This window comes from Cervus elaphus, chromosome 29 (genome assembly GCF_910594005.1).
Source record: "Cervus elaphus chromosome 29, mCerEla1.1, whole genome shotgun sequence".
Classification (NCBI taxonomy): Eukaryota; Metazoa; Chordata; class Mammalia; order Artiodactyla; family Cervidae; genus Cervus; species Cervus elaphus.
In genome coordinates, this window is record NC_057843.1 from 38166230 (window position 1) to 38185929 (window position 19700).

Consider the following 19700-nt stretch of genomic DNA (forward strand, 5'->3'; position numbering starts at 1 on the left):
AGGAAATTAAAAGATGCTTACTCCTTGGAAGGCAAGCTATGACCAGCCTAGACAGCATGTTAAAAAGCAAAGACGTTACTTTGCCAACAAAGGTCCGTCTAGTCAAGGCTATGGTTTTTCCAGTGGTCATGTATGGATGTGAGAGTTGGACTGTGAAGAAAGCTGAGTGCCAAAGAATTGATGCTTCTGAACTGTGGTGTTGGAGAAGACTCTTGAGAGTACCTTGGACTGCAAGGAGATCCAACCAGTCCATCCTAAAGGAGATCAGTCCTGGGTTTTCATTGGAAGGACTGATGCTGAAGCTGAAACTCCAATACTTTGGCCACCTCATGCGAAGAACTGACTCATTGGAAAAGACCCTGATGCTGGGAGGGACTGGGGGCAGGAGGAGAAGGGGGCGACAGAGGATGAGACGGCTGGATGGCATCAGCGACTCCATGGACATGAGTTTGAGTAAACTCCGGGAGTTGGTGATGGACAGGGAGGCCTGGCGTGCTGCGATTCATGGGGTCGCAAAGAGTGGGACACGACTGAGCGACTGAACTGAACTGAACTGAATAGATACTGACAAGTGTTTTTAAAGGAAAAAAAAAAAAAACCTCAAGAAAGAATAATGAATCTGAAACATTAGTAAGCATAAGAAAAGAGGGCTATTTGATTTCTCCTTACCTATTACAGGATTTGAGGCAAAATACGCCACCTCAAAATATGCCATTCTGACCCACCTATGTTTCTTTAAAGTGTGAAATAAATCTCCCATGTGAAGGAATAGCCCCTATACTGGGAGGCTAGAAGGAATCCTTATCACCAGAAACAGAGAATTCAAGGTTGAGAAAGCTATATAAACTTAGTTACTTCATTAATTTGCTACCCTAAGCCCAAAGCCCTTTGTTGTATCAAAACTTCACAAATGTTTCTTTGTTTAAAAGAGTATATCAACAGCCTGATTTGGTCACTTCTTAGGTCTTATATCTATGGACTTCTGTATGTATGAAATAAAATTTGTTTTTCTGCTGTTAATCTGTCTTCAGTCAATTTGATTATTAGGCCAGCCAAAAGAACCAAGTGACAAAGAGGGGAAATTTACCTTCCCCAACAGTTTTGCTATAATCAGCAGGATCTTCCTTTGCTGGAAAACTGCCTGTTCCCAGGACTGCTGCTGCTGTCCAAGAACCTCTGGCAAGAGCTGTCAGCAGGGAAGGATTCTTACTGTCAGCCTTCTGGATCTTTGTCCATAGGGGTCCAGTGAAAGCAAAAGTGATGATAGCCCTTTTTCTAAATTTACACTAACAGAAGAAGCTATTTGTGTAACAAGTTTCTTTGGCATAGCAACTATTATAAATTTAATTTTAGCACTCCTGGTTTTTATTGATCCTTTTCCTCCCAGAGATGGGGGCACTATTGTGTGTGTGTGGCTCTGTTGTATCATTTGTACTAAGGAGGAGAATCCACAGGGTAGAACACAGGCATAAGCCCTATAAGCCTGCTGTTTGAACCAGCTTTCACAAACTAGTGAGTTCAGTTCTCATCAGATGAGTATGAGGATTTCCATTTCACCTTGTTCTACATCCTGAAAGCTTGGCTTTGTGCGCAGTGAAACTATTCTCTCTGATCACTACCATCTAAAAAGTACACTTGTCAGGGTAAACCCAGTGACCAGTCAAATACACTGGGGTGCTGAGACATGAAGTCACAAGCAGCAATCTGTCCAGCAGTGTAAGCCCTCAGGGTAATTGGTCACAAGGGGCCCCAGTCCACAGGGGACTCTGTCATCTCAACCTTTGTTGTTTTATTAATGCTGGCAAAGTCCCATTCCAGTAACACCTGCCTACTGTCACAGATTAGTGGATCTGTAATCAGAGGTGTCTTATATTCTTGGGAATATCAGAAACACAGTTTTCAGCACACAATTCTTACCACCTATGCAACAAAGGACTTTCCTTTCTTAGACTATCTTTGTGATATCTTTTTGGATACTGTGAGAGCTAATTCTTTATACTCTCTTTGAGAACACCTCATGCATCCATAGTTAAGTCATAAAAATGCTTATTTATGGTGTAAGTCACTATTAAGAAGATCCTACTCCTCAATGCTCAGACAATGGATCCTTCAAACTGGAAAAAACTTCTCAATTTTCTCATCTTAAGCAACTGTATTATTGGTTCATATGGGAAGACCAAAGTTAAAAGTGAATATGAAGAAATATAATGATTAGCCTTAATTATTCCTTTAATGAGATAAAAGAACAGAAATTAAACTCAGAACAAAATTAAAAATCAAATCTGACATAAACCCCCTTTCTTCTCCCTCTTACACACCTCTTGTCCCCGGCTCTCTACCCTTGACCCACCAGAAGATCATCTGGATCTAGGGGGCCCTGGACTAAACGCCACCTCTCATAGATATGGCCAGAACCTGTCCTAGGACCTCCTGCAAATAACCAGGTAATGACTCAGCTACAGGCCAATATTCAAGGCATGACAGGAATGATATTAGAGGCTTTCTCCCCTACAGTGAATTAGACAGAGGTCATATCATGCCCTATAAATAGTAATTGCCCTAAAGTTCTGGTAATAGGCAAATGTACTCCAAAACTGCCAAGAGAAAACCTGCATCCTTTCTCTGTCCCTTAAGATGTAAACTTTACTGTATCTTTGAAAGTAAATATCCCAAAAGGTGTATAAAAAAATGCCCAGGCTCACCTGAGACTAAAGACAGAAAGAGGCTTTTTAAAAAATATAAACTGCTAAAAGCGTTCTCGTGCCCAAACTGTAGAACATAGCCTTCTTAAGGTTACTTGTCAAAGACAAACACAAATCTTTATTCTTCATAAACATTAACAAAAAGCTTTAAAGGTAGGTATCTTTAACTTGTTCCACAAGAGACACAATTATGTATAAATTAGTGAGTTTTGTATTGTACTCGATTCATGGCCAAAGTTCTGGAATAGAGCTCCGAGATCTCTGTGCCTGTCTGCATATTTTATCTATGTATGTACATTATAGATATATTTTTCCACCTCCAGATGGTATTGCTAATTAACTGGTAATTGCTAATTAATTGATAATTAATTGGTAAAGAGCTCTATGCAGTTGACTTAGAGAAAAGTAAACATTTATGTAAACCGAGCATATGCATGCATGCTAAGTCACTTCGGTCATGTCCAACTCTGTGCAACTCCACGGACAGCAGTCTACCAGGCTCCTCTGACCATGGGACTCTCCAGGCAAGAATACTAGAGTGGGCTGCCGTGCCCTCCTTCAGGGGATCTTTCCAACCCAGGGATTAAACTCGTGTCTGTTACGTCTAACCTGCACTGGCAGGCGGGTTCTTTACCACTCATGTCACCTGGGAAGCCTCAAACCAAGTATAGTCTCATATACATAGAAGATAATCCTAAAAGATTTTAAATAGCTCAGCTGGAATTCCATCACCTCCACTAGCTTTGTCTGTAGTAATGTTACCTAAGGCCCACTTGACCTCACACTCCAGGATGTCTAGCTCTAGGTGAGTGGCCACACCATCATGGTTATCCAGGCCATAATGATCTTTCTGTACAGTTCTTCTATGTATTCTTACCATGTCTTCTTAATCTCTTCTGCTTCACTAGGTCCTTACCATTTCTGTCCTTTATCATGACCAACCTTGCATGAAATAGTCCTGTGATAGCTCCAATTTTCTTGAAGAGATCTCTAGTCTGCCCCATTCTATTGTTATCCTCTACTTTTTTGCACTGTTCACTTAAGAAGGCTTTCTTATCTCTCCTTGCTATTCTCTGGAGCTCTACATACAGTTGGGTATATCTTTCCCTTTCACCTGTGCCATTCATTTCTCTTCTTTCCTCAGGTTATCTGTAAGGCCTCCTCAGACAACCACTTTGCCTTCTTGCGTTTCTTTTTCTTTGCAATGGTTTTGGTCACTGCCTCCTGTACAATGTTATGAACCTTGTCTATAAAGTACTCTGTCTACCAGGTCTAATCCCTTGAATCTGTTCATCACCTCTACTATATAATTATAAGGGATTTGACTTAGGTCATACCTGAATGGCCTAGTGGTTTTCTCTACTTTCTTCAATTTAAGCCTGAATTTTACAGTAAAGAGCTCATGATCTGAGCCATAGTCAGCTCCAGGTCTTGATTTTGCTGCATGTATAGTCAGTTAGAAAGAATATAATCAATAGGATTTCAGTATTGACCATTGGTAAAGTCCATGTGTAGTCTTCTCCTGTGTTGTTGGAAGAGGGCATTTGCTATGACCAGTGCATTCTCTTGGCAAAACTCTGTTAGCCTTTGCCCTGCTTCATTGTGTACTCCTAGGTCAAACTTGCCTGTTACTCCAGGTATCTCTTGACTTTTGCATTCCAGTCCCCTATGATGAAAAGGACATCTTTTTTGGTGTTAGTTCTAGAAGGTGTTGTACGTCTTCAGAGAACTGTTCAACTTCAGCTTTTTTGGCACCGATGGTTAGAACACAGACTTGGATTACTGTGATGATGAATGGTTTGCCTTGGAAATGAACCAAGATCATTCTGTCATTTTTGAGACTGCATTCAAATACTGCATTTTGGACTCCTTTGTTCACTATGAGGGACACTCCATTTCTTCTAAGGAATTCCTGCCCACAGTAGTAGATATAATGGCTAGCTGAATTAAATTCACCCATTCCTGTCCATTTTAGTTCACTGATTCCTAAGAGGTTAACATTCACTCTTGCCATCTCCTGTTTGATCACGTCTGATTTACCTTGATTCATGGACCTAACATTCCAAGTCCTACACAATATTGTTCTTTATAGCATCGCACTTTACTCTCATCACCAGACACATCCACAACTGAGAGTCATTTCCGCTTTGGCCTGGCCACTTCATTTTTTTTGGCGCTATCAGTAATTGCCCTCCACTCTTCTCCAGTAGCATATTGGACACCTTCCGACCTGGGAGGCTCATCTTCCAGTGTCGTGTCTTCTTTTGCCTTTTCACACTGTTCATAAGGTTGTCACGGCAAGAATACTGGAGTGGTTTGCTATTCCCTCCTCCAGTGGGAGGAGGGACATGTTTTGTCAGAACTCTTCACTATGACCGCCCACCTTGGGTGGCCCTGTATGGCATGGCTCATAGCTTCACTGAAGCAAGCAAACCCCTTTGCCAGGACAAGGCTGTGATCCATGAAGGGGCGAAGACTATTACATAAAGTGTGTAATTAACCAAAGAAATCTCAGCTAAATTCGGAGTAGGGACAGCCTGCAGCAGGACCTCTCAGGCACTACTATGCATCATCCATTGCTCCAAGCAGGAAAAGACATGCCTACATTTCTGACAGGAAGGTGCCTCTGCTTTATTAACCAGGGGGAAGAAGAAAACTTCTCTCTGCTCCATGACAGCTCAGCCAATCAGACTATAGATGCCCACCAATGAGAATCCACCATACCCTGAATTCCCAGCTTCTGCCAATGGACTCTTTGGTTAAGGGCCCCTCCAAGTTTCCCCTTTTTCCTTATAAAAGTAAGTTCCCCCTCTTTGTTCTCTAAATTTGCCCATGGTTCACCATAGCTTGCATTTCCAAAACTGCAATCTCTTTGGCTCTTTCCAAATAAACCAACTTTGCTGGTAAAATAAATGGCAAATGTATTACTAAAGCTGACATTTTTGGTGTCAGAAGTGGGACCCAAAGCAGGTGAACCCTGAGACACTGAATCCTGGAATCAAGCAAGGTACCAACACCAAGGCCCTTGTGCTCATCACTTCAATGAGCTATTGCCAGCTTTTTTTTTTTTAACTAATTAATTTATTTTAATTGGAGACTAACTACTTTACAATACTGTGGTGGTTTCTGGCATACATTGACCTAAATCAGCCACTGGTGTACATGTGTCCCCCTGTCCCAAACCCCCCATCCCACCTCCCTCCCCATCTGATCCCTCTGGGTTGTCCCAGTGCATTGGCTTTGAGAGCCCTGTTTCATGCATCGAAGTTTGCTAAGTAAGTGTCCTCTTAGGTTCCAAGCTCCGTTCCTTCTGCACTTTGAGCTTTCTGACTTTACTCAGCATCTGGAGAGGTTTGGTCCTTTCAGGTTTGAGGCTCTGACTTTGGAGAGCACTCAGTTGCTTTCTACAGTGTGTAGTAGTGAGGGGTTTTGGAGGGGGGCAGATTCTGGTCACTTAAATGCTCTAAGCAGACAGAGCCCGCCTTTCAGGACTCTGGACAGTTTCATGTTTAAAAACCAGGGACCCCAGCATGTGCACTTTTAACTAAGTGACCTGAACAAACTACAAGTAATCAGAATTACAATGGGCTGTATGGGGAATTTTCAATCTCCCCAAACTTGTTTTGCTTAAGATTAAAGTGGAGGACTACAGTTCTATAATTAAACAAAACTAATCCAAATGTACACAAAACTCTAAAATTTCCACTTTGTAAGATAACATTTCTAAATTGGATGAAACAACAAAAACAACAACAAAAACTAAAAAAGAACAAAATGGCTTCTGAAGCTTCCTACACCTCACCCTCCCCCAACTTCTTTGTCTCAAGAGCCATCGTGTGTCTTCCCTGATCACCCATTAGTCTCAAACTACATCCCAGCAGCTATTTTGTGCTCAGGTCCCACCTCCATGCCTATTTCTTCCTCTGCAAAAACCTACCCCTTTAAAATTGGACCCTGTGAAGATTCAAATGCTATAATCCTAATTACTGTTTTGAAGTTAACTTGAGCAAGTAAATATTTAGAAGAAAAGTGTTAAATAACAACTACCCTAGATTTTTGGTAGATTTTGGTAACATAGACTACAAAACTCCTAGGAGAAAACTTGCTTTCTGTTTCCTTTTGTTAGGTAAGTGACCCTTCCCATTCAAAGGGGAAACATTTGTTTTAAATAAGTCCACCGAAAGAGAGGATTCCAAACCTCTTGTGAGACAATAAAAAGCATTTTTGATTGGCATGCAGAAGCTTCTAAAAAATAAACTGACTCCAAAAACAGCACTAAAAAGACCCTTACAGGATGCAAATACATTTTGCATCTATTATTCTTCTGGGTTTGTATCACTATATGGCTAAAATTTTAAATCAAACAGTTCCTGTTTGCATCTGTCTGCGTGTTCATGTGTATATAGGTGTTGTAGACATGTGGGTTTTGTTTTCTTTTCTACCTTCAGATAGTATTGCTAAAATTTGCTTGTAAAAAGAGTTCTATTTGCTTAAAAACAAACAAGCACTTGCAGTAATCAAAGAAATATCACAGAATATAACCCAAAATGCTTTTCAAATTCACATGATCTATTCAACAGGATTAAATTTTGGTAAATGAAAGCTAGTTTAAGGTCATTGGTTACATTAAAATAGGTTATGTCTTTGGAGTTATAATGGTATAAATAATAGTGTGCGTGCTTAGTTGTGTCCAGCTCTTTGCGACCTCATGGACTATAGCTTGCCAAGCTTCTCTGTCCATGGAATTTTCCAGGCAAGAATACTGGAGTGGGTTGTCATTTCCTTCTCCAGAAGATCTTCCCAACCCAGGAATCGAGCCCATATCTCTTGCATCTCCTTCACTTAGAAGGTGGATTCTTTACCAACTGCACCACCTGGGAAGCTTCCTTCGTGTCAATAACGGAAGCATACAATTTTCAGTTTACCTGGGTAGGTGCATGGCAGGGCCTGAGAGATCCCCATACAGGCCTGTCTCAATTTTAGCTGAGGTTTCTTCTTTATTTCACATTTTCCCCTTTTAATCAAAAGTTTTCCTTAAAAGCATCACTGATCAAGAGTAAGGATCTCCACATGTAGTGGCACATTTAGTCTAAAGCCTCAGGCTAAATTTTGTAAACAGAAGGGGTTTTAATGCTTTAAAACCAAAGTAATTTGGTTGAGGGAGGGGAACTGCTATATACTTACATTATCCAAAACTTGCAAGTGTTTACTAGAGAAAAAGATCCTCTGTGAAACTGATGTTGTCATTCAGTTGCTAAGTAATGTCTGATTCTTTTGGGAACTCATGGATGGTAGCCTGCCAGGCTTCTCTGTCCATGGGATTTCCCAGGCAAGAATACTTAAGTGGATTGCCATTCTCTTCTCCAGGAGATCTTCCAGGACCAGGGATCAAGCCCATGTCTCCTGCATTGGCAGGTGGGTTCCCTACCAGTGAGTCACCAGGGAAGCCCATGAACCAAGGGATTAAACCAAGATGGTACAAAAAGTCACTGGCTATTTACTGACATTTCTTTACTTGTGCATTTATAGACTCTTTATTTGAAATACACTTATAAATGCTGTAATAGGATAAAATAACCCTTTCTCTGAATTAATGAAGAGGAACAGTATCTTAACAATAACTTAACACTATCTTAACAGTAACAAGAATCCCATCAAATAAAAATGTGTATATTCCACAGATGACCAGTAGGCACATGAAGAGATGCTCAACATCACTAATTATTACAGAAATGCAAATAAAAACTACAATGAGGTACCACCTCACACCAGTCAGAATGGCCATCATTAAAAAGTCTACAAATAACAAATGCTAGAGAGGAGCTGGAGAAAAGGGAACCCTCCTACACTGTTGGTGGGAAAGCAAGCTGGCACAGCCACTATGGAAAACAGTATGACAGTTCCTCAGAAAACTAAAAACAGAATTATCCTATAACCCAGCAATTCCACTCCTGGCATTATACCCAGACAAAACTATAATTCAAAAAAGTAAATGCAGAGGCCTCCATGGTGGTCCAGTGGTCATAATCTGCCTAGCAAAGCAGGGGACCCTGCTTCAATTCCTAGTCCAGGAGGATCCCAAATGCTGTGGAGCAACTAAGCCTATGTGCCACAATTACCCAGCCCTCTCTCTAGGGCCCGCAAGCCACTACGCCTGAAGCTTGAGCACTCCACAGTCCATGCTCCACAACGAGAGAAGCCACTGCAATGAGAAGCTTGCACACCACAACTAGAGAGCAGCCACTGCTCGCTGCAACTTGAGAAAGCCTGCGCACAGCAACAAAGACCCAGAACAGTCAAAAATAACTAAATAATTAAAAAAATGATTAAAAGTTCCATATTTATTTTTTAAAAGTACATGCACCCCTATGTTCACAGCAGCACTGTTCACAACAGCCAAAACATGGAAACAACCTAACTGCCCATCAAAAGATGAATGGATAAAGAAGCAAGGTACATATATACAATGGAATACTACTCAGCCATAAAAAAGAACTAAATAGGGACTTCCCTGGTGGTCTAGAGGCTAAGACTCTGTGCTCCCAATGCAGGGGGCCAGGGTTCAATCCCTGGTCAGGGAACTTGATCCCACATGCTGCAGCTAAGGCTGGGAACAGCCAAATAAATAAATTAAATAAATTAAAAAAAAAAAAAAAAAAGAACTAAATAATGCCACTTGCAGCAACATGGATAAAACTAGAGATTAGCATGCTAAGTGAAGTAAGCCAGGAAGAGAAAGACAAATATCAATAGCATATGGTATCACATGTTGAACCTAAAATACAGCTCAAATGAACCAACTACAAAACAGACTAATAGATACAGAGAACAAAAGTATGGTTGCCAACAGGGAGGAGTGAAAACAGAGTGATGGACTAAGAGTTTGGGGATGGTAGATGTAAAATATTACAAACAGAATGGATAAAAAACAAGGTCCTAATGTATAGCACACGGAATTATACTGAATACAGTGTGATAAACCATAATGGAAAAGAATATATAAAACAACTCTGGCCAAAATAGTACTGGTATACCCTACACAGATCAGGGAACCAAAAGAGCATCCAGAAATAAATCTAAATATATAGTGTAATCTGATGACATTGCTATGCAATAGAAAAGGATATTTAGTTTTTATAAAAAGCACTGGCATAACTGGCAGTACAACTGGAGAAAATATGCTATAACTATATTGTTGTTTAGTCGCTAAGTTGTGTCCAACTCTTTGTGACCCTGTGACTATAACCTGCCAGGCTTCTCTGTCCATGGGATTTCGCTGTTCACTGGAACTAGACAAAGTCCATGCATAGCAATGGAAATCCAGTGTGACCAAAAATAAATAAATAATAAATTATATATGAATTAAATTTTTAATGTAAAAAACAAAACAATAAAAATACTGGAAGAATCTTTGAGAGAAGGAATGGAAAAATTTTCTTACACCAAATGGAAAACTCAAAATCAATTTAACAAGTCACACAAATTCAGTGTCTGAGTCCCTATTTTCCTTGACTAATAAAGTAGTTTTCTTATTCTCACTTCAATTTCAATGCCTTAGGCAGGACAGGCATTCCCCAGTTCCCCATAATCTCCACTTCTCCCTACTATATTCCATAACAAGACCCTTTATATTCATTGATGACACTTTAGTCATTTAAGTTTTCTACCTCCACAATAAAGAAAAAGATCCATTATATTAAATTTTCGATTTCTCTAGAGAAAGAGGGCCATAAACAAAATCAAAAGACAAACAGACTGAGGGAAATATTTGCAATTCATTTATCAAAGAATATCTCTAATACACAAAGAGCTCCATAAACTGATAAGAGACAATCCACTATAAAAATGACAAATATATTACAACTTTCCACCTAAAATATATTTTTCGAGCACATATGGAACATTTATAAAAACTGACCACAAGGAAGCATGTTCGAAAAAAAAATTTTTTTTAAAAAGGAAACTCTTAAAAGGCATAACAAAATCTAAAAATTACTTGACAGTTACTGTAACTGTTCCTAAGAGACAATCTCTGCAATGAGTATATGCCTTTATTTCACTGCCACGTTATACTTCTCTTTACATCTGGATCCTTAGTATACTTAGTCGAGAGACTACCACGATATTAAAGATGATGTTCACTGACTTATCCTTAATAACATATGCAGTGGTTTAGTCACTTAGTCGTGTCCAACTCTTTGTGACCCCACAGACTGTAGTAGCCTGCCAGGCTCCTCTGTCCATGGGATTTTCCAGGCAAGAATACTGGAGTGGGTTGCCATTTCCCTCTCCAGGAATACATGCAGTGCACAGCATAAAATGGACACTGATGAAATATCTACCAGGTGACACACACTTACTGTCACCTAATCAATGACAAAGGAGGCAAGAATACACAATGGAGAAAAGACAGTTTCTTCGATAAGTGGTCTGGGAAAACTAGACAGCTACATGTTTTACATGTATGATGAAATTTACATGATGAAATGAGAACACATCATAATACCATACACAAAAGTAAACTCAAGGACTTCCCTGGTGGTCCAGTGGTTAAGAATCTGCCTTTCCGTGTAAGGGACATGGGTTCAATCCCTGGTTCGGGAAAATTCCACATGCGGTGGGGCGGCTAAGCCTGTGCATCACAGCTACTGAGCCCATGCTCCAGAGCCCATAAGCCACAACTACGGAGCCCACATTCCACAATTACTGAAGCCTACGTGCACTAGAGCCCATGCTCTGCAACAAGAGAAGCCAGGGCAATGAGAAACCCTTACACTGCAACTGGAGAGCAGCCCCCACTCAATGAAACTAGAGAAAGCCTGTACAAAGCAACAAAGACCCAGCACAGTCGAAAATAACTAAGTAAATTTTTTTAAGAATCCATATAGCTAACAGTCACTAGCCAAGCAATATATCTAAACTCCCAATAGCTTTCTCATAGATAACACCTTTGATGTATGAATCACTATAATAATGGTTGCTTAAGTTGTTTTTCAGGAACTCAGAGCTAGATCTTGACAAGCTCAAACCAGCTGAGACCACCAGTCTAATTCAACTACGCCTACCTAAGTATCCAATGCATCACCTTTTTATATCAGAAGGCTAAAAACTCCACCCTCAGATCATGCTAATGCCACCAATTTCTGAACATGCACCCCGTGAAGAAGCATGTAGTTCAGTTCCGTGGAGAACTTCAATCACTATACCTTTTGCCTGCATCCAATCACCCTTCCCCATGCTTCAGACCACCCTGCTCCTTTATCCCTTAAATATCTCAAAACCTTCGCCTTTAGGGAGACAAATTTGAGATTTGTTCTCTGGTTTCCTCACTTAGCTGTGACCTGTGAGTAAACATTTTCTCTGCTGCGAACTTACTATCTCAGCATGTGTCTTGCTGCACATCAGGCAAGTGAACCTAGTTCAATAACATGATTAACAGAGTCTATTCTTCACCCTACCTTCGCCATGTTCACTGAAACACTCACTTTTAAACCCTGACTCATCATGTAAGACAGCCAAGTATCCTGAGCCCCTGATGTTTTAACGAAGTCCAAGCCACATGTATTGGTACGTGCTCCAGTGAAGAGCCTGAGCTGAGATCTCAAGTCAAACAGCCAGTCATGTGAGTGAAGATACCTCCAGATGATTCTTGTCCTCTGCCTTCACATTACCCCCGCCAGCAGCTCTTCCCAACTGATGTCCTAGACACTGAAGAGGAGGAACAAGCCATCCCTGATGTGCCTGATCTTAAGTACTGACTCAAAACATCTGAGTCTAATAAAGCAGCTATTTTATTTCACTAAGTTTTCGGATGGGTTTGTCATAAAGCAATAGCAACAAAAATACATACTAATGGAAATGATCCAGTAGAGGAAAAATGGAGAATGCAAGACAAAGAGAAAGAAATACAATGGTAAAGTCCTTGAAGGTAAAAGGGGATGGGTTCCTCTACCCAAACAGATGAAGAAGCCTTACATGGGACACTGAACAGCACATACATTGTAAAGGGGGGAAAGGGCAGAGTATAGACACAGATACAGAATTGGAGGAGAGGGTCTATTGATGGTAGGTTGTGTTATTTAGAAAATAGAGGTAAGTACCAGAAGACACCCTTGTAAGGTTTGTAAGTGGTTTCCTGATGAACATGAATAAGAGATGGGGGGAGAAGCGGGTAGAGGCAAAGGGCTGCTGTTTTTTTGTTACAAACATTTAAACCATTTATCTCTTAAACTTAATTTTTTTAAAAACTCCTTCATTTTCTAAATGAGGAAAAAACAAGACTCACTTGATTATGTGATTTGCTCAAAGTCACACACCATATTAACAGCGCTCAGTCTTTGATCTTGATTTCCAAAACAGTATACTTTCTCACATTATACTACCTTTTATATTATAAAAATATTACCTAGTGGAATTATATTTCATGATCAGAATTAAACTAAAATAATTTAGTAATCAATAATGAATGCCCCATTCTCGAGGACTGATATCAACAAAGAAGGCAGAAGAGTGTTCTTGGGAAGATAAAAATATGCATTCAAGCAAAACAAATAGCCCATAGACTATCTCTACCTCAGTCACCTCCAGAGTAGCTCTATCATACAGTTTTCAAAAACAGATAACACTTCCTTTTACCTTTTCCAATTCTCCTAATCTGAATAGTCCTAAAATATGCTACCTTCAGTATTCTAAGTTATCTGTAAGAATTTCTCTTTTCTTTTAGCAATTAATATCCTTATCATGGCAACCCACTCCAGAACTCTTGCCTGGAAAATCCCATGGATGGAGGAGCCTGGTAGGCTGTAGTCCATGGGGTCACTAAGAGTCGGACACAACTAAGCGACTTCACTTTCACTTTTCACTTTCATGCATTGGAGAAGGAAATGGCAACCCACTCCAGTGTTCTTGCCTGGAGAATCCCAGGGATGGGGGAACCTGTGGGCTGCCATCTATGGGGTCACACAGGGTCGGGCATGCCTGAAGCGACGCAGCAGCAGCATTTTATTCAGATCTTACCAAAACAACTGCACCAACAGTCATTTGTCTACCCTGACAGACCACTAAATATCTTAATGCTAACCACTTAATGTCCACTCATTCAGATAATACAAATGCAGGAATAATGCCCATAAGAAACACGGGCGCCTATGTAGTACGATATGAGAGGACACAGATAAATGACAAACATTCTTTCAAAAAATACCTTCTGGTCTTTACTATGTCTAAAATTCTCATCATTAGTCCCAGGGATGGAGAGCTTTGAAAAAAAGTCTCCATCAATCAACCAAAAATCAAATTCAGAGGTTGTCTGTTACACTAGAGAGAACAAAATATTAGCAGTGGTTACTTCTGCACGGGAAAACCATAAGCAATTTTCTTCTTTCTTCTGCTTTTCTAGGTTTTATATTAATAAAAACACCAGTAAACATTTATAAGACCTTTTTCAATTCTGAGTCTTCTCACTTTTTGGCAGTGATCAACCATGATCAACTTGATAACCACTCCCACCTTCTTAACCTTCCCACTCACTTGCCTCTCATATTAACTGCTCTGTCTTTGTTGCCTTGGCCAATTCCTCTTCTTTCACTCACTCTCCAAGTATGTGCAGTTCCCAAGGCTCAATCTCACATCCCCTGCTTTTCTCTCTAAGCACAACAATTTCAGCCTTAAATTTCTTTACTAAGTTCTATTCACATTGTCCCACTCTCTGGTGATCTGTTTGCACTTGCTTATCTCACTGTCACGTCAAACTCAACAAATCCAAGCTACAAGACCAGATGTCTGTACCCCATCAACTAGCTAATATTTCATACCTATTTCTGTCAGTACAGTCATTAATTAAATCCTTGTTCTTTTTTTTTGTCACCAACTAAATGAGTGTCTTTGGCCATATTTTTAAACCTCTCTAGGTTTCCTAATGCACATGTTCCTAATGCACATGTTCTCAACACTCTAATTTCTCGTCACTGCGGATCAAAACTTCAGTCATCTCTGATTACTCCTCTCCTTCCCCGCATTACATCTTCCTTTCTTATCCAGTCCAGAACAAAATCTCGCGTGACATCTCTCCAGTCTTATTTTTACTAAATTCAAATTCTCACTACCTCAGGCCTAGATGATTTTCCTAGGTCTATCACTTCTCTTTCCAACTCATACTCTACCCAGCTCTGGTGCCACTGTGATTTTCTTAAAATACCTTTTTTTAAGCAAGTTCTTTCTCACTGTGAAACCTTTAAAACTTGTCTATTACCTATGAATCAAAGTACATTCTTCTAACCCTGCACTTAAAGACATCCATCCATCTAATCCCAAACATTTTCACCTGATTTCTTACTACTCTCCCACTCAAACCTTCACTTCAGTCAACTTGTTATGTACTGTTCTCTGAGCCTGGCCTGCGTATTTTGCCTTTACTTCCTATACAAGTTCCTTCCTCTTATGTAAAATCAAATTCTGCCCAGTTTTGACTCTACCTCTTCTCTGGATCTTTGTCTGCTCACTTCAACCTTATATGGTATCAGAGATTTATAACTTTTATTATTTGCCTATCTCCCCTATTACATTATAAGTCCTCAAGGAAAGGAACCTGCTTTACATTTTTCTGCATCTCTTTTGGATATATAGCAAAGTACCTTTATGTTGTAGATATGAATAAATATTTGTCTGGTAATGGCCTAAAATTCCTTTTTAATACACAGCATTTCTTGAATGTTCCCCATGTACTCAGCATTGTGGGTTTGTATGTGTGTGGGTTTAATCTAAATTTTGTTTCTCATACACAATCAACTTGAAAAGATGTGGCTAACAGAGAAATAATTATCAAACAACCAAAGTATAATATATAATTAAACTATATGATGATATGCTAAGACTAAAAGAACTATAGAACTGTAGAGAGGAAAAAAGCAAGAGTTAGTGAGAAACATTTTCACGAATGAGGTGGAACTTTCAACTTAGTAGTAGTGGTAATAAATTGTTTTAATAATAATAGCTTATTATATTCAGAGCATTGTATAATTATGACAATAGTTTATTGTTAAAGGAGTTTACTTTACGTCTGGGAGTCCTTAATGTGCCAGGCCCTATTCCTGAGGGTTTTTCACGTATCATGTAATTTTCACTACGAGCTTACAGAAAAAGTACAATTCTCAGTTTTCAGATGAGGAGACTGAGGCTCTGCTCAGTTATTCCACACCTAGTGACTCATGCAATAGGATGTAGAACCGGACTTACTGGAAGAAGGATGGAAAACATGTGAAAGTTAAAAAACAGAATAAGCTTACCTGTTACTAGGAAGTATGAGACACAGCTTGCAATACTAGAGCAGAGGATGCTTGCTGAAGGTCCTTAGACAAAACTGAATAAACAGGGCAGGGACTGATGACAGAATATTTTGAAAGCCAGGAAAAAGAAGTTCAACATAATAGGTGGCATGTGGGAGGCCACTGAGGATTTGGGAGCAAGAGAGTACCACAAAAAGGAGTATCAGAGTGGTATTTGTAGAAGGAAGAGATGCTGGATTCAAAGGGGTTGATATGACTTCCAATATTCTAGGCTGAGGATGAGTCCTGGGATTCAGGTAGTAAAAGTGGGAGAAGCAGAGGTATGGATGACAAAATAAATATGAATAGGACATGGTGAATGGATTAGTATGTGAGATAAACGAGAGGCAGTTTAAAGATTATGTCTAATTTAAAGTCTGTATGGCCAACAGAGGGCAGGAAATTACAAAGGGGCATAAAAAGATGATTTTCATTTGGGGCAAAGTTAAGTTTAAGGAGATGGTCAAAAATACTAATAGAAAACCAGTACTAGAGAAACCAGAAAGTAATCAGAATGACAAGCAATAGGATCACTGTAAAATAAAGGAACTAGATAGTAGCTATAAAGATATTAAATAGGAAAGTAAACAGCCTAAGCTGTGATCAGCTGGCACTAACTTTGTATTAATAACTGTATCAATAACTTTGCTGGTGAAGGCCATCAATTAGTGAACAACATTTAAAAATGCAGTTTTTCCATTAATTTTTTTTCTTTAAATCAGAAGCCAACCAAAAACTAAGGCAAAGGCTTCCAAACTTTCTCCATTTAGGGAATCCTTAGACGTAGTAATTTTTTCATAGCACCCCCAGACCAAAAGAAATACTTACATGGGGGTGGTGTCAAACCACTTAAGTATTAATGTCCTTATAATTTAGTGTTTGTTGGGCTCTGTACAAACTCTCAAACTTGGAATCAAACTGGACAACATCACATTCCAGTATTCTATTTCCTACAGTAGTTGCTTTTTATCAGAGCAACCTTTAAAAATACAGCTATGTGAAAACATGACATTGTAGAAAGGAATGTGTCAATCTAATGTTGAAACTGTGAACTACCTCAAATTATCAGTTCAAGCCTGAGTTCAGTGGCACCCTGGGGCACCCCAGCACACAATTTGAGAAACTGGGAGCAAAGGGAAGGGGGCTAAATAGAAAAGAAAAGAAAAGGGGAAAAAAAGGGGAGAGGAGCAAAAGAAAATTCTTATTAGCCCGGTTAACCATAAGAGGGCAGCACAACAGTAGGTAGTGGCAGCACAAATGCAGGGGGTAGTGCATTCATGAGGAGAGAGAAGGGTCAAACCTTTCCATAAAAAGGCTCTAAGACCCCTCAACCAGTTCAAGATATGAAAGTCCTTTTTCTCCTTAGACTAAAAAGGAAGAAACACCAGTCACTGGCAGATCACCTTATGCAATCATCCTGCCCTTTTCTAACATCCTTTCTTTGCCTACCCGGTCAGGACAATAGCCATGACTTTCACAGTGGCCAAGCAATGTACTACTTTGCATGAGTAATTTTATTCAATCTCCACAACAATCTTATAAGAGAGTGAGGCTCAAAGAGATTTTAAATTAACACTATTAAAAGGCAGGAACACCAGAATTCAAACCCAGATCTGACCCCAAAGTTAATGTCCGTCCCTATTTGGTCTAAAAAGCATCTCATCTTTCAGAAACAGCCAGTTGAAATAGAGAAAAAAACCATGTTCCCTTCCTATACTCAGAGAAAGAAATAAGCATTGTATGCTTATCTAGTCAGCAAGTACTGTAGTTTTCCTGTACCGGTAAATACATGTTAAGGCAAATGCTGGACACATCCAGTTTGCAGATATGTTACATATTAAAAGATATATGCACACAGGAGCAAGGGATTCTCATACCCAAAATGGTAAAGGGGGAAGGGAAAGGGAGGAAAAAGGTTGATTATTCATCTTAATATCCTCTGGGTGTTCCATCAGAATACCTGCAGTAGCCCAACTTGTACAAACCTATTATGAAACCAAAACCAATCGTCATCGCTTATTCCCACTTGCAGTTTCCTTCTCCACATTTCTCCTCCCCCTATGACATACTCAGCTGCCTCTATCCTTTCATTCAGAGAAAAGGAGTTCCTCCGGACAGATTAATAACCACCGGAAAGCAAAATGGGTAAATTCAACCGACACAGCAAACTTAAGCAGATAAAACTGTCCAGGAAGCATTCTATGCGGTAGCAGAAACCCCAGCAAGAGCAGCTAACGTGTCCTCTCAATAGGTATCTCTTATTACTTGAAAATGTTTCTCCCTCAAAGATTAAGAATCTTCTGCTGCTTGAGGAGAAAGAGTATTGGATGACGTTTTCTCTGCAAAGAAAAACAATGTACAATCAGCAGAGAAATAAATAACGACTGTTTCTTAAAGAACAACAATAAAGCGCAAATTTACCCTCCCAGGGCAACATTCAAAGTTCAGCACTGCCATTTTCAAAGAAGTAAGCAACAACGAGCCCTGCCTGTCGACACACGCTTCCAATCTTCCTACGCACAGACTCACACCTCAAAACACCCTCGTCTTTGCTGCAGAGAAAGAGGACTGCAGAGAAAAAGGACTGCAGTCAGGATCGCTTACCCACCTTCGGGGAAAGGGGATGGAAAGGCCTCTTCTGAAGAAGAGAAACAGATCACATCTTGTTGCCTTGCCTGCTTCCGAAACCTAAAAGGGAAAAAAAAAAAAAAAGCGATAGTTACTACCGCAGAAATCCAGGGGAAATAGATGCTCTTTTCTAGGCTGTTCAGATGTCTAGAAAATTTTAAAGAGGAATAAGTAAAGGCGAGGAGGAGTATCAGGCACATAAGGATGCAATTATCAACAGCAAGACACTCCGTCCGAGGTTTCCTTCTAAAAATGAGGATCTTCTTGCCGGGAAGTTTACTGACACTAGCAGCGGGGGAGGCGGAGCGGGGTGGAGAGGAGGAGAAAGACAACTGCTGCCCTCCACCTGGAGCCCAGGCAGCAATAACACTCACCCGCCGCACGGATGTGGCGACGAGGACGCGCCCCCAAGCCCGAGGGGACGGCTCTTACCCGGTGCCTCCGGCTGGCCACTGTCTGCGAAGCCCCTGGAGCAGGCAAAGGTCCGAGTGTACCCCAGGCTGAGACCTCGGGGGCCCTCCCGTGCGGGTTCGGCTCTCACTCACATCCCTCGGCGGCGAAGATTTGGCCTTTCCCTGCGCTGCAATAGAAGCCCTCCGCTCCGACGCGCTGCCACCAAGTCCGGACCCCAAGGGGTCGAGGGGCCGAGGCGGCGGCGCGCGCTGTGGAGCGAGCAGGACGCGGGCCCAGCCTGTCAGCGCTCAGGAAGGCCGTTAGCGTCGGCCGCTGCGGCCCGCTCCGGCTCCTCTTCCTCTCTCCTTCCTGCAACCCACACCACTCCCACTTTGGGCAACCGGGAAGCCCGTCACAGTCGTCGTCTCCACCCTCTCCGGACTCACATCTTCTTCTCAGCGCCGCAGGCGACACTGGCTGGGACGTCCTATTTACGTCCGACTCAGCCTCCCAGTTGGCCTCGGGTCTGGCGTCTGGTTCACTGCAGAGACCGCCTCGGTGCGGGGCCGGCGCCTGGCGCGCACCCCCGGACTGCGCGTGCGCCGCTCCACCCAGGCTGCGCTTTCACCGACGCGCGCCGGGGGCGGCCGCCGAC

At 41.0% G+C, this 19700-nt stretch overlaps 1 protein-coding gene across 5 annotated transcripts in view; it reads right to left on the reverse strand.

The window, feature by feature from the left end:
* Positions 1–19226, reverse strand: part of JAK2 (Janus kinase 2) — a 115591-nt gene extending 96365 nt beyond the window's left edge. For 4 of the 5 annotated variants that reach the window (XM_043890759.1, XM_043890763.1, XM_043890761.1 and 1 more), the window contains exons 1-2: positions 19085–19226; positions 18633–18712 (exon numbers count right to left, since the gene is read on the reverse strand). The gene's annotated coding sequence lies outside the window, so the exon portion shown is untranslated. Of the gene's footprint in view, positions 1–18632; positions 18713–19026 lie in introns of all 5 variants that reach the window. The other variant, XM_043890760.1, reaches the window with a different exon arrangement.
* Between the last annotated feature and the right edge of the window lie 474 nt (positions 19227–19700).